Source organism: Tupaia chinensis, unplaced genomic scaffold, assembly GCF_000334495.1.
Source record: "Tupaia chinensis unplaced genomic scaffold, TupChi_1.0 Scaffold000377_4, whole genome shotgun sequence".
In the NCBI taxonomy this organism is placed as follows: Eukaryota; Metazoa; Chordata; class Mammalia; order Scandentia; family Tupaiidae; genus Tupaia; species Tupaia belangeri.
The window spans coordinates 162,955-176,418 of NW_006159878.1; the positions used below are offsets into that span (position 1 = coordinate 162,955).

Genomic DNA, 13,464 nt, shown 5'->3' on the forward strand with positions numbered 1-13,464 from the left:
AAACATTTGGAAGAAACAGATCAAGGATGGATTTCACAAATAAAGTTTATAAACTCAGTGCAACACAAATCTTTTTTTTAATGTAAAGGCTGAGCTGAAACTAAAAAGTTCTATTAAACTGTTACTTTTGGCCTTACACAGTACCAACTCTTCTGATCAAAAAAGGCCACAACAGTTAAGACTGTATTACTTGATTTTATTTTATACTAGGTACTGGGCACAGAGCAATCCTCCTTAATAAAGTTGACAGCTTTGCTCAGAACATTTTTAATAATGCACATTTTAAAAAAAGTATTCATCTTACAAATTGTTCTGCACTCCAAATATACAATAGCTTGGAAAACAACGTTTACAACATAAAAGCCAATGTAAAAAGACAGATTAAAACAACTAGAACAGTGTGGGTTTTATATGGCTCCGATGTTACAATTTTCTTACTGCATCATCAGTGTCAGAAATCCGTTCCTTCAGCTGGCTTCACTGCTCTGGATTTAAAGAAATACCTTTTCTTCCTGGTTTCATTTCACCTTCTGGATCCATCCAATCAATTAGAACTTTCGCTTTAAAATCCCGAACACTGACTTATCTCATTTTCCCAATCTGAAACATGTCATCATCTCTGCTGCTGCTCTGTTTGGAAGAGGACAGAGCTCTAGAAGTTTCACCAGTCTTTTGCTTCTTCACAGGTTTTTCTGGAGCAACGTGCTTTTTCCTCTTTAACTTCTTGTCAACTTCACTGTCAGAATCACTGCCGGAAGAGCCTGATGAAACGAGTTCCTTTGATGTAGGCATCGCTCCGCTCCTGCTATCCAGCAGCCTCCTGCTCGTCCGCTCCCGACTGACTTCAGTGCAGTTTTCAAGTTGCCAGGCCTGAGACTCAAACCACACTCTCGGCCACGTGGGATTAGCCACTCAACCTCACAGCACTGCTGCCCCTTTCCTCGCTCTCTGAAGCAGGTTCTTGGCCCTGCTACCAGCCCACGCCATGTATCTTAGGCTTTTTAGGTTGCACCTCCCTTGGCTCCAGAGTCTATTAGTGATTGTTGCAAAAACATTGTGTAACAAATCGCCCTTGAAGCCCCAGTGGTTCAGAAAGCGTGTGTTTCTCACTGCCACATCTGGGTGTCGGCTGCAGCTCTCAGTCCAGGGCTGCTTCTCTTCCCCCTTCTGAGCTCCACATGGGAGATGGGGCAGCTCCCCAGGCACTTCCCAGGCCAGGGTCGCAGTGGGTGAGCAGCACTCCCCTGAGCCCCATATCCAGGCTGGCCCCATGCCTGCTGTCATCTCCCAGTGTCCACAGCGAGTCACATGGTCAAGCGTGGTCCTAGGGCAGAGAGGGAAGGCAGTTCAAGCTAAGGACTGGCTACAGAGTTAAGGCACAGTGACATGAGATGGTCATCCCCAGTCTCTGCTTCTGGAGCCCTGGTGGTGTGGGGACCCCCCCGATGTGGTGAGACAGAGCTCCAGGCTAGGCTGTCGGCCATCCCATGTGCTCAGGCTGCCCTGGCACTGCTGGGACTCTCGCTGCACTGTGAGGCCACCCTCTGGGCATGCCGGGTAAATAGACCTGCCTGCAAAGAGAGCGCTTTGTGAGAGACTCTGACAGACACCACTGCCCAGGTCTCATCCTCCCTAGAGCCTCTGGGAGAGCAAGGCCCTGCTGTCACCTGGGTTTCGTGTCTCTGGCCTGCATTGTGAAAGAATAAACTGTTGTTGTTTTAAGCCCCTGGTTGTGATGATCTGCTACGGCAAAGCAGACTTGTCCTGCTTGCACTGCAAGGTGTTGGACTCCCACCTGACTGACTAGGTTCAAGTCCTGGACCTGGAGGCTTGAAAATCATGTCCTGCACATGTGTGCGAGTGCCCGGCACGCTAGGAGACTGGAGAAGGGGTTGTGGCACGGCCACCCCTCCTGGGGAAGGCACTCCTCACTTCCTCTCTCTCCGGCTCTCTCTGGCAAGCATATGCACACTACAGGGGAAAAAAAAGAGATTTGGGGCTGCTGAGTTAGTTAGATGTAGATGAGATTTTTGAACTTTGAGTTAGACTTTTGTAAATGTTTGGATAGAGAGAATGTATTTTGCATTCAGGATGCATGTAAATCTCTGAAGGCCCAAGGGCAGGCTGAGGCTGGCAGAACAATCCCCAGAGATGCCCACATCCTAGTCACCCTTGTATGTCAAGAGTTTTGCAGATGCGATTAAATTGGGACTCTGCAGACGGGGAGATTACTCTGCAATGTCCATGCCAGTGGGCCCCACGTGCTCACGAGTGCCCTTCTGACAAGGAGGCAGGGCCACCAGAGTCAGAGAAATGTCTGTGGAAACCAAATCAGAGCGGTGAGGCTGCTGGCCTGAGACGGAGGGAAGGAATATGACACAGACATGGCCGCCTCTCAAAGCCAAAGAGAGCAGTGCGGCATTTGCCTAGAGCCTCCAGAAAAGGCAAGCTCGCCGACACCTTGATGTAGCCCAGTGAGACCCAGGTTGGACTCCCACCTTCAGAACAGTACAGAAAAGGCCTGGGCTGTTTCAGACTGTTATGCTGTGATGATCGGTTTCAGCAGAGGTTAGGACAGGCGTCATAGTGCTGAGCAGAGCTGTCAAAGGGCCAGACCGAGGGACATCCCAAAGCCAAGGAAGGGAGGTGGCATGTGTCGCGGGCTGACATGGGGGCTGAGAGCTGACACTCACAGCTAGGGCTTGCTGGTGACCTCAGTGGGAGCGTTCTGGGTGGAATAGTGGAGATAAGAACTTGGGCGGAGAGGGCTTAGGAGAGACCTCTGAGAGGCTCGTGTAAAGAGCAGAGTCGGGCCTTGGCTGGGCTCTGGCTGCAGGAGAAGGGGCAGCGTGGCTGCTGCCGACCGTCCCAGAGAGGGGGTGGGCCTGTCCCGGGTGGGGGTGTTGGTGGAGCGCGGAAATTCTCCTCTGATTGCTTCATTTCTCAGCGAGATGGGAAACAATCGTCTCTTTTTCGTGTGCTGAACGTGCCGAGCAGGCTGGAGCAGCAGGAAGCAGCAGTAATGCATTGCACATGCGGCTTCAGTGCTGCTTGGTTGGAGAAATAATATCCCGCCCAACGAGTTTGTTTTAAATTAGACAAACACCCGGGGCTTGCCTGCTGTTGGAGGGAGCAGCCGGGCTGTGTTTAGAGTGGGGCTCTTGGTGGTGCTGAGGTCAGCTCTGTTTGACATTCCTGACGTGTGAAGGGCGCACTCACAACAGCCCGAGCGGGGTGCGGCCCTGGAGCTGCTCCCGGGGCCCTGCCTCAGGCGTTTCTGTCCTAGAGGCTCCTCCCCAGTTTTAAACAGAGGCTGGTGCTTGCGGAAAATAAGGTTGGGATTGTATTGCTCACAGCCCGTGGCCAGGCTGCCGTGAAAGCTGCCGTTGCACTGTGTGTCAAGGGCTGGTGACGAGCCTTTCACACTCGGACTTGACAGAGCAGCTCAGCCCGCCCCAATCAGTGAGGCCACCCTCGGCCTCCTCTGAGATGTGGGAGCGGGCAGCGTGTGCGTGTGAGGCCCACCCTGCAGCACTGAGCCACCGGCCGTGTCCTGAGATGGGCTGTCGGGCGTCAGTGCTCTGACCCCTTTGAAGTTCTTGAGGACCAGTGTCCCAAGCCTTCCTCTGTCTGCCCATTTGGCTATAGTGAGCTTTCAGCGCGGGCCTGTTTTGTATCTCTTGATTCCCACAGCGTGTGTCAAAGCAGACTCTCCCACCCACCCGCCTGCCGCGAGTCTCATTCCACGCCTCCAGTGGGCGAGACGTGCCATGGTGTTCTGTTAGACACCTTGTATTTTGTCTTTTCAATCTAGCAGAGCCAGCCTGGAGCCCTATTTACCTGGGAATGGTGAGAATGTGAGTCTCAGGCGTGTGGGGAGGTGCTTCCTCCTGGTCTGAGAGACATTCTGGACTGGCCTGCCATGGTCCCCGGCTCCCCTCTACCGGAGCCCCTCCATCCTAGGGCCAGGAGGGCAGGCCCTCCCCATCTGTTTCATACCACTCCCACAGAGCCCACCGGCCCCTGCTGGGAGCCACTGCCGGCTCTGCTGACCCCACCCTGGCCAGGTCTGGGCCCTGCGTCTGCACCACACATAATGGGCTCTGCAGTGCTGCTGCCCGATTCGGGGGGCGGGGGAGGGGCGGTGGCGTCCTCCTGGGCAGTCTTTCCACTTCCTACATGACACGAAGCATTCAGTTCAGTAAGAAGAGAACCCAGAGGGGACCACGGACCCTCCAGTGAAGGGTACTTTCCTGCAGCAGTCCTGCACAAGCAGGTCATTTAAGAAACGAGGAAACACACGCAGAGACATTCTGAGCAGCGGGAGGATGGGTGTGTGGACTCGGGCTGCTGATTTCGAAGCCTGTCTCTCTCACTGTGTCACAGTTCTTTGGATCTGTAGAACCCTGACAGGTGCCCGGCCTTTGTCCACTCCTCTGTCCATCCCGCAGCCCAGCCTCTGTCTACTTACCCACCTGTAATATGGCGAGAGGTGCTTGTGTCCACCTGGCTGGGAGCCTCACTGGCCTCTGCGTCTGCTTGGCCCTAGCTGTGCCTTCCTGGCTGGTCAGCTGCCTTCTGGGGTCAGGACTCTTCTCACAACCCTTCACCTGGGTGTCCGCCTCCTACCCAAAGACCAACCCAACCACAGGCGACGCACCAGCCCTAGCGGTCCCTCTGTCCCCTCCTGAAGTAACTGCTTACCTGCAGAGAGGACTTTGCTGACTGATGGAAACGAGGCCCTCCCTGTGGCCACACCACAGCCATTTGAAGTCGGTAGAGAAAGAGCCCAGGGACACGAGCAAGGCCTGTGGTCTCCGAGGTCTCTCCTCTGCTCCCGGGGCTGGGGTTGTAGGCGCCTTGGTGGGGGACATCCAAGGGTGACCACGGGTGGGCAGCTCATGAGGGGGCCCTAAAATGGCCATGTGACTTTAGTGACGCCTCTAGCTTGTCATGAGTTCCTGAATCAATCTCACAGCTGCAAGGGAGACATCCTTACTTTTTCAGATGCAGCAGCTGACTGGAAAGAAATCGTCGTGTTCGCTTTTAAGGCCTGCAGGTGTAGAGTGAGGCTCTGGCTAGGGGCACACGCTCCTTCCTGACTCAGGCCAACTTGGCTGGAGTTTCCACAAATCGCATTTTCTCAGCACCAATTGGGAATCGTGCCCAGACTGCACAGTGTCCTGCATGGTGTCCTACACGGTGGCCTGCACGGTGTCCTACACGGTGTCCTGCACGGTGTCCTGCACGGTGTCCTGCACGGTGTCCTACACGGTGTCCTGCATGGTGAGCTGCACGGTGTCCTGCACAGTGGGCTGCACGTGTCCTGCACGGTGTCCTGCATGAAGACTGTTCCGGGGTGGCTGACTAGTGGACGGCTGAAGCTGGGTCCTGGGGGGAACAGACTGAGGCAAAGAACTCTGAGGTGCTGTGTGATGGAGGGGGCTGTGTCCCCTCTTACCCTGAGAGATGCAGGCCAGGGAGGAGACCCTGCCCCTCAGAAGCCCGTGGGACCCTGTTCCAGGTACCAGGGGCCTGGGAGCGGGTCTCTGCACATGACACTCCCCCATGGCCCCGCCAGGCGGTCCTCTCTCAGGAGTCTCAGCGCGACATGCTCCACGGCCACCCCTGTGCCTCAGCGTGGGCTGGTGCCAGCTCAGAGGCAGGGGAAGACAAGCCTGTCAGTGGCAGCCCTGGGCTGAGAGCAGGAGCCACAGGGCTGTGCTCTGTGTGACGTGTGTTAACATGTGCATGAACATGTGCGCTGGTGTGCATGTACATGCACGTGTGCTAAACTGCCTCAGAGAAGAAGCAGTCCAGGAATAAAGGGGTGAAAGGCTGTACGATGGCCCAGCTGGGGGCTGAGGCCGGAGGAGGACCCCCTTCCTGGGGTCGTGGGATGCTGCTCTGGCATCCCTTGTCTCCTCTGCAACACGCGAATGTCTGTAGGACTGACCTGTCCCCGGAAGGCCCCTGGAAGGGCTGCCCTTGGTGGGGACCTGGCACTGTCCTTTAGCGGACTGGGAGTGTCTGTGGTGTCCTCTCCAGCCTGATTGTCCCCGAGTCAGAGGTACAGAGTGGACCACGGTGGCTCTCTACTCTCACAGGGAGGCTGATGTCCCCTGCTCTCACCCTCCCCTTTGCCACCAGGAACACGGAGCCCATGGGGTCTGTGAGAAAAGAGGGGCTCTGAGAGAGTCAGGAGACCCTGGGAGGGTAGGATGGAGTGATGAGCTGGAGGAAAACCCCAGCCCCGTTTTAGGCCAGGTCAGGGCAGCTGGTTCATGAATCCCCAGGGCCCAGGGAGGACCGAGGTCTGCTGGGGTGCAGAGTTAGGGTTAGCTGGGGCTACAGGTTCATCCTGCTGGGCAGGGTGGGCACGGTCCTGGCAGGGGGATGAGAAGTGCTCACGGGAACTGAGCAACCTGGGAGTGAGCTGCAGCTGCAGCGCTGTCCGCTGTCCTTCGGGGGATTTAGGACTGTGGGCTGTGCTGGCCTCACTGTGGGAGGCTGCCAGCATGGCTCCTCCCACAGAGAAGGGCGTGGTGGGGGTCTGGGCTCAGCTGTAGCACTGGCCTGGACCTGGCTGCCTGTCTGGGGCCCACGAGGCATAAAACAACCCTTTTCCCGCCCAGGGCAGAGGCCTGAGGGCTGAGGTCCTGGCTCCAGGTCCTCTGCAGCTCCCTCCCAGCCAGATCCTAGCCCCAACTGCCTGGCCTGGGCACCCTCCTCCGCCCTCCTTGGACCTTCCCTGACCTTCCAGGCCCCTCCCCCAGACCCGCATTCTCATGGGGGTGGGGTTGAACCCGGGAGCAAGTCTTTTGGAGACAACCCTTTGTGGTTGTCCTTTGCAGACACACCCCTCGCTGGGGAGAAGAGGTCCCCCTGGACCCTGGTTTGGGGCAGGAAATAGGCTCCATCCCTCATTAACCTAAATAGCATTTTGCTCTTTAAATTCCAGAGTCATATTTGAGGTTGGGCTGGAGTCTTGCCTGCCTACAGAGGCCCTGAGATTCCAGGCTTGCTTTTCTGAGGACGCCCGGAGAAGTGCCCTGTGAGGCACCAGGCTGGCACCCTTCTCCCCTCACCACTGAGTGGTTCGGCAGAAGGGCCAGACCAGTGCAGCCCTACGGTCCTCCAGGAGGGGCTGGAGACAAATACCCTAGTTGGAGCCCCCACCCCTCAGGCCCTCAGGGACCCCGCCTGGCCTTAGCCTGGGTTACATACACAAGGTCTTTGGTCCTGGTGGTGCTGAGCACACGGCAGGCCTTCCACCCCAGTTTAGGGACGTTCACCCCACAGTAGCAAGAGGCTGCAGCCCCTCCTTCAATTGATAGGCTGGGTGAGGGGTGCAGGCCTGCTCTGCGGGGGCAAGGCCTGTGGGGTGGGACCTAGAAGAGGCACCCAGGCAGGGCCAGGTCGGGCTGGCTTTGCTCAGGGTGTCATCTCCTGCTGGCATGTGCACACGTGTATACATGCCTCCCGCATGCCTAAGGGGGAGCAGGGCTGCTGCCTCTCACGCAGCCTTCCCTGCAGTGCCTCAGTCAGCTCCACAAACGTTCTTCAAACTCGGCCAGGTGCTGTGCCTAGCAGTGGGCGTGGGGCAGCCTGCAGGTAAGTGTGGTAAACATATCACGTGGACAAGCAGGTGAGGACAAGCCACGTCGCCTCAGAGCACGTGGTCCCAGGTCTGTCAAAATGGTGGGAGGCCAGTGAGGCTGCTGGGCCCTGGGCCGCATGGCTCTGACTCGGTGAGCCCAGGAGGTCGGCCTGCGCTGGGGTGGGGGTGTGGAGGGGAGGGAACCTTGGGTGTGCGGAGGATCCTGCTGGGCTGTTGGTCTCCCCAGTGCTGGGATTAGGGGCTAGGGGTGGCCTCACGGTGGGAAGGCATGAGGGCTCCCTAGTCCCCACATGTCTGCCAGGGAACGCAGTGTGGGGATGTGGGCTCCAGGCCAGGAGGGCTGAGGCCTGGGGTGGAAAACCACCCAGAATGACCCCACATTGTTTCCCAGAGAAGGGGACGTCCCCTCCTCCCCTCCCCCACAGACCTCACTCACTGAGTCCTGAGGCAAGAATCCCACCCACCACCCACTGCCCACCCCAGACCGACCCACCCCTGTGAATCTCACAGGCATCTGGATCAAATAACCAGCTGATAGTGCGTGTGAAATTAGAGTGGAACTCTCCGGAAGACCGGGCCACCAAGACTCCTTCTGGTACCATGTGAGGCCTCAGCTCAGGGGGCTCTAAGTGAGAAATGAGGGTGTATGTTGCCCACGCAGGACAGCTGGAGCTGAGGCAGCTGGAGGGGCAGTCGGTGGCCCCAACCTCGCTCAGGCCATGTGTCCACAGCAACTCAGAGAAGCTGGACGTGGGGTCTGTAGGCCTGCTCGGCCATCCTGCCCTCTCGGCCCACCCACAGGCATCCCCATTAGGTACCCAGCCCAAGGTGAGCCTTGAGGGCCTCAAGGTCTGAGTTCCTGGGATGGCTTTATTCCCTGAAGGTGGACACCGAGGGGCTTGGTCCCCACTGTCCCCAGTGTTGCCTTAGACATCTGCAGGGGTCTCAGGGGGGCTCTGAGCTTCCCAGAGAGACCGCAGCCGCCTGCTGAGGCAGGTCCGTTCATGTCCCTGCAGGTGTTCCCTTGTCCAGCCCACCCGGTTCGTGCGACTGAAGCATTTCATCGTTTTCTTAATTCACGGCGTCGTTCTCCATTCTTACCCTCTGCACTTCCCGGGGTCGGTGCTTTCTCCTCGTGGGAACGCTGTGCGCGCGTGGGCTTCGGTGCTCCGTGTGCGTGTCACAGACACTCGCTGCTCGACACAGCGCCGTCCGGCAACCTCTCCTCATCGCAGACACTTCACGTTCTTCATTGTGAGAGGGCACGTGTGCTTGCCAGAGAGAGAGCACCCCCAGTGCGGGGTATTACTACAATCCCTTCTCTTCCAAGTCTCCACTCTGTCAGGGTCAGGATACACACACATGCACTTGGCATGCTTTCCAACCGACTAGGTTCAGGGTTTGAACCACATAGACACCCACGTGGAATCTGGCTCTCTTAACCTCTAGTCAGCCATGTGGGGTCAGCCTAGGAGTTTGTCCATGTGTCCTTTAGGGTCTGGACCATACAGCTTGCCTGTCTTTCTAAGGGTATATGAATGTGCTGTTGTATTTTCTTTCAATGTTTCCACAATTATGCTTCTTTGCCTTTAATCTAAGTTTATTTTTGAGCAATGGGTGAGACAGACTGGAGCCGGTTTTCCACATTAAATCTTAGATATCATTGAGTCCTGTAGGACACAAATTATAGCTTAGGGCGTGGAGCTCGGCTCCGAGGTTGGGCTCCCTAGGATGGAGTCTGCTCCTGCCCACGGTGCCAAGGGGCTGGCTATGCAGAGCCTTGAGCCTTTGCCCTTTCCTCCGGGAGGGGGCCGTGTGAGAGAGTCAGGCAGCCCCTTCCTCAGCCCCAGGGTAGCACCAGGTGGTCTGGCCTCCAAGCTTTCCTGGGTGCTGCTTCTTGCCTCTTCCAGGAGAAGTGAGCTGTGTTTCTGGAAGCGTGGAACTGCTTGGCCAGTGAGCTATGCCCTGCACAGCAGCTCCTCCCCACCCACCCTGGTGGCCTGGGACAGAGACTACCCCACAGGCTGCCAAGGGGAGAAAATAGCCTCACCATGGGCCATGGCCAGTCCGACTTGGCCAACCCCCAACCCTGAGGAGGCCTGTACGGCTGGAACAGGAGAGGGCGAGAGGGCACTGGCTGGGGGGCAGGGTGGCAGCCCAGGGTCTCGGCCTGCTCCCTGTGAAGTACAGGAGCAGCTCCCCTCTGCGTCTGCTCCCCGACAGGTAGCACTGCATGTGCTCACCTTTACCAGAAGCCCACACAGCTGGGGGATGCGGGAAGGGCCGGGCTCACAGCTCTGTCCACACCCTCCTGAGGAGAGGTCCTCTGGTCTGGCCCGACCCTGGCCCTTCTGCCCTACCTTCTCTGGCCCCTCCCCAGGTCCCCCAGTGAGCCCTGGGCGCTGGCCTCTGCCTCCTTTTGGCTCCTCTTCCCCAGCCACCCTTTAGCTGCTGGGAGCTGCCAAAGCCTGGTGGTCAGTCCTGCTGCAGCTGAAAAATAAGTGGTTATTAATTTGGGTCAAGTGCGTGAGCAGAGATTACGGAGAGGCAATCTAGGCATGGCCTAGAGTGGGTGCCACTGAGCAGCTGGGTCATGGGACAGAACCCTGACGGCCCCGGCCCTGGGTCATGGGACACAGCCCTGACACGGCCACCTGCTCCCAGGGCCCCCCAGACAAGCTGCGTTTTCCACAGATAGCCCTGGCTGGCAGTGCACACCAGGCTGTCCTCGTCTGCGAGACGAGAGGAGTGTCTGCCATCAAAACTATCTCTGAGGACAGGCCCCGCCCTCCGGGGTCACCCCACCGCCCCATCACGGCTACAGTCTTGAAGCATGGGCCTCTGTGGGCAAGCATGGCTGGCCAGTGCCAGGGAGCAGGGGCCTCTGCCCGAGCCTGGCTCTGCCTTGGAAATTTAAAGGCAGGGTTCTCTTCTCAGATGGGTTTGTGGGTTCTGCAGAAGGAGATAACTATTGGGTTTCCTCTTTTCCAAAACAAGTGGCATGAGGGCCTGGCTCACATTTCAATCTTTGTTCATTTTGCAAGATTTGGAGGCTGGCGCGGGCTTCCCCTGCCCCACGGCGATCGGTACTGCTGAGCCGTGCACAATTGCAACACTTTCCTGTCAAAAGGACCAAACAGAAGTGGCTGTCTTCCTCATATAAGAAATACATAAATCAGGTAAAAATAGCTCTGAAGCGGATGTGATGATGTCGTGACGGTCACAGGGAACATGAATCAGACGCATCCTCACTTACAGGAAGGCGGCGACGCTTGGTGGCCTCTGGGCCCCTCCGGGGTGAGGCAGAGTCACTCTGGCTAAGCCTCCCAGGAAGGATGACCACACTGTGCTTGCTTTGCTTCTGCACACCCCTGATTGCTGGGGTCCATGTCCTGAGCTCAGACCTCTCAGCAGCCACAGGAGCCGGCTCTGCAGACGGGGGTGCCACATGAGCCTTTGCCAGCTAGCCCAGGTCAGGACGCCCGCCGTGGCCTGAGCACATCAGTGGTCTTAAGCTGGTTTGCCTGAGGCCCGCTATCCACGCTAACCCGCACCAGGTGGGGAACTGGGGTGTCACGTGGTGAGCTGGGGAACATGGTCTCTGTTTGGCTTGTGAAGAGCTGTATGACCCAGGCACACATCTCTCAGTGAGAGGGGGCATAGACCCTTAGAGACCGGTGTGGTGGGCCATGGACATCACTCAAGGGCAGGCACTTGGCCCTCACTACTCCGTGCAGGTCAGGAGAGCAGCAGTGACCACAGGAGGTTCTGTGTTTGGGGTCTGGTGAGTGGGTCACGCATGCGTCTTTACCAGCATGGAGCCAAGCGCCCTGAACAGCCCTGCCCTCGGTTTCTGCCTCTAGGTGGGGGAAGCCCAAGACCTCCCAGGCAGCTGCAGGGCCAGGAGGTAAACTCAGGGTTAGGGTTAGGAAGGGCCAGCCCCATGACCTGGTGGCTAAGGGAGCTGGATCTCACACCCCTGACCGTGTGGTTTGAAGAAAAACACCAAGTGCATGCGTGTTCCCAAATCCTGACAGGAGGGAGAAATGGAGGAAAAGGGGTGGTGGTGTGATTGTGACCCTCTCTCTGTCTCTCTGTGGTAAGCACACATATTCTATGGCAAATTAAAAGGGTGGAGGAGCTCAAGAAAAAAGAACTCAGAATCCACTGAAGAGTGAGACCGTGGGTCCCTTCGGGGCACCTGAGGAGGACCCCATGGTTTCCAGACCGTGCCTGAGCTGGGCTCATGCCGGCCCTCCCTGGCTGGGTGGGTGATTGGGGTGAGCAGGAGGACTCTGGGCTGGGGAACACGCCTTCCCAGAAAGTCCCCGAAACAAACCCTGACCTGAGCTGGATCGCCCAGAAGCTTCAAAGCGGTTTTCTTTCTGTATGTTGGAGCCAGTGATTGTTTTCCTCCAGTTTCGACATTTTCACAGGCCTTAGAAAGAGGCCTGGGAGCTCAAGAACCAAGGTTTCAGACCCCTCTCCTGGGACAGGGCCCTTTCCGGGAGGGGAGGAGCTCCCCTTCCCTCTCGGCCCAGCCTGAAAACCAGGCCGGGGAAGTGGCAGCCTGGCCTTGTGCACACAACCGTGCGCACATATGTGGCCAGGCATTTGCATGCTCACATATGTACACACACCTGCCCAGGTCTGTGTGCACACATACACATGCCCACACCGATGTGCATATATGCACATGCCCACACTCACACGGAAGCATGTCAGTGAGTGTGCACACATGGCTTGAGGAGAACTGGGAACCAGCAGGGGCACTCTGGCCACTGGCCGTGGAGTACATGAGCCCAGAGCATGGACTGACCCCAGGCAGAGGGAGGGCTGCAGGTGGACTTGCAGGGCTTTGCTGGTGCTCCTGTGACCCTCTGTGTCACGGCTTTCACGATCCCAGCAGGGTGTGCTGGCAGATTTCCCATGCGGCTTGTGCATCCAGGTCCTGGGAGAAGCAGTAACAGCCCATCCTACTCTGGCTCTGTGCTCCCGCAGTGCTGGCTGAGGCAGCTGCTCCTCACCTGACCCTCACCCCCCCACACCCTGTCCGAGCTGGGAGGTGGTCTCAGGATCATAGACCATATCCTCTTCTCCAGGCCTGTGTGAGGTGGCGGCTTCTCCGCTGTCCCCGGTTCCTGGCACTCAGCAAGAAGACCCTTGGAAGCGGGAGTGATAAGAGTGCTCTGGGCCAGCAGGTGGCACACAGGTTAAGGTGCAGGATTCTGCATGGCTGGCCCACGCCAGGCATCTCAGACTTGGTGGCTTAAAAACCATGCCTGGTGTCTGTGTGCATGTGCCCAAAATCCTAAGAGGAAAATGGAAGAGAAAGGATTGTGGCATGGCCAATCCCCCTGGGAGGCGATTTCTTACTTTCTGTCTCTGTCTCTCTCTCCGGTGTATGCACATGCTCTATGGCAAAAATCTGAAAAACAATAAAAAGCCCTAACCCCTAGGCCTTCCGGGTGTGAGCGTGTCAGGGTGCTGGCCGTGTGGGGTGCTGGAGAGGCTATGCCAGCTCCGAGGCCTTCCTCAGGGCAGCAGTAGGCCGGGCACTTTCCTGAGCTCTGGGAGCTGCTCTAGCACGCTCCCGACCTGGCCGGAGCTCCTGGGGACCTGGGCTTCTAGCAGTCAGTCAGGGTGCTGGGGCAGCCCTGGGTGGGGTGTCCTGACTGTGGGGTCTGGGCTGAGTAGCTCGTGTCAAAACTGAATTGAGGGGGGACCAGCAGATGGCATAATAGTTACATCACTCCCTGTGATGACACTGGCCCTCGCGAATGAGGGGCCGGGCTCAGACTCGCCCAGAGGGTTGTCCCGGGCTCTTTGGGGGGTGAAGCTGT

The 13,464-nt window shown here is 57.5% G+C and overlaps 1 pseudogene; it reads right to left on the reverse strand.

Annotated features, from left to right (window-relative positions):
* Positions 1-256: 256 nt before the first annotated feature.
* Positions 257-1,681, reverse strand: LOC102492298 (activated RNA polymerase II transcriptional coactivator p15 pseudogene; annotated as a pseudogene).
* Between the last annotated feature and the right edge of the window lie 11,783 nt (positions 1,682-13,464).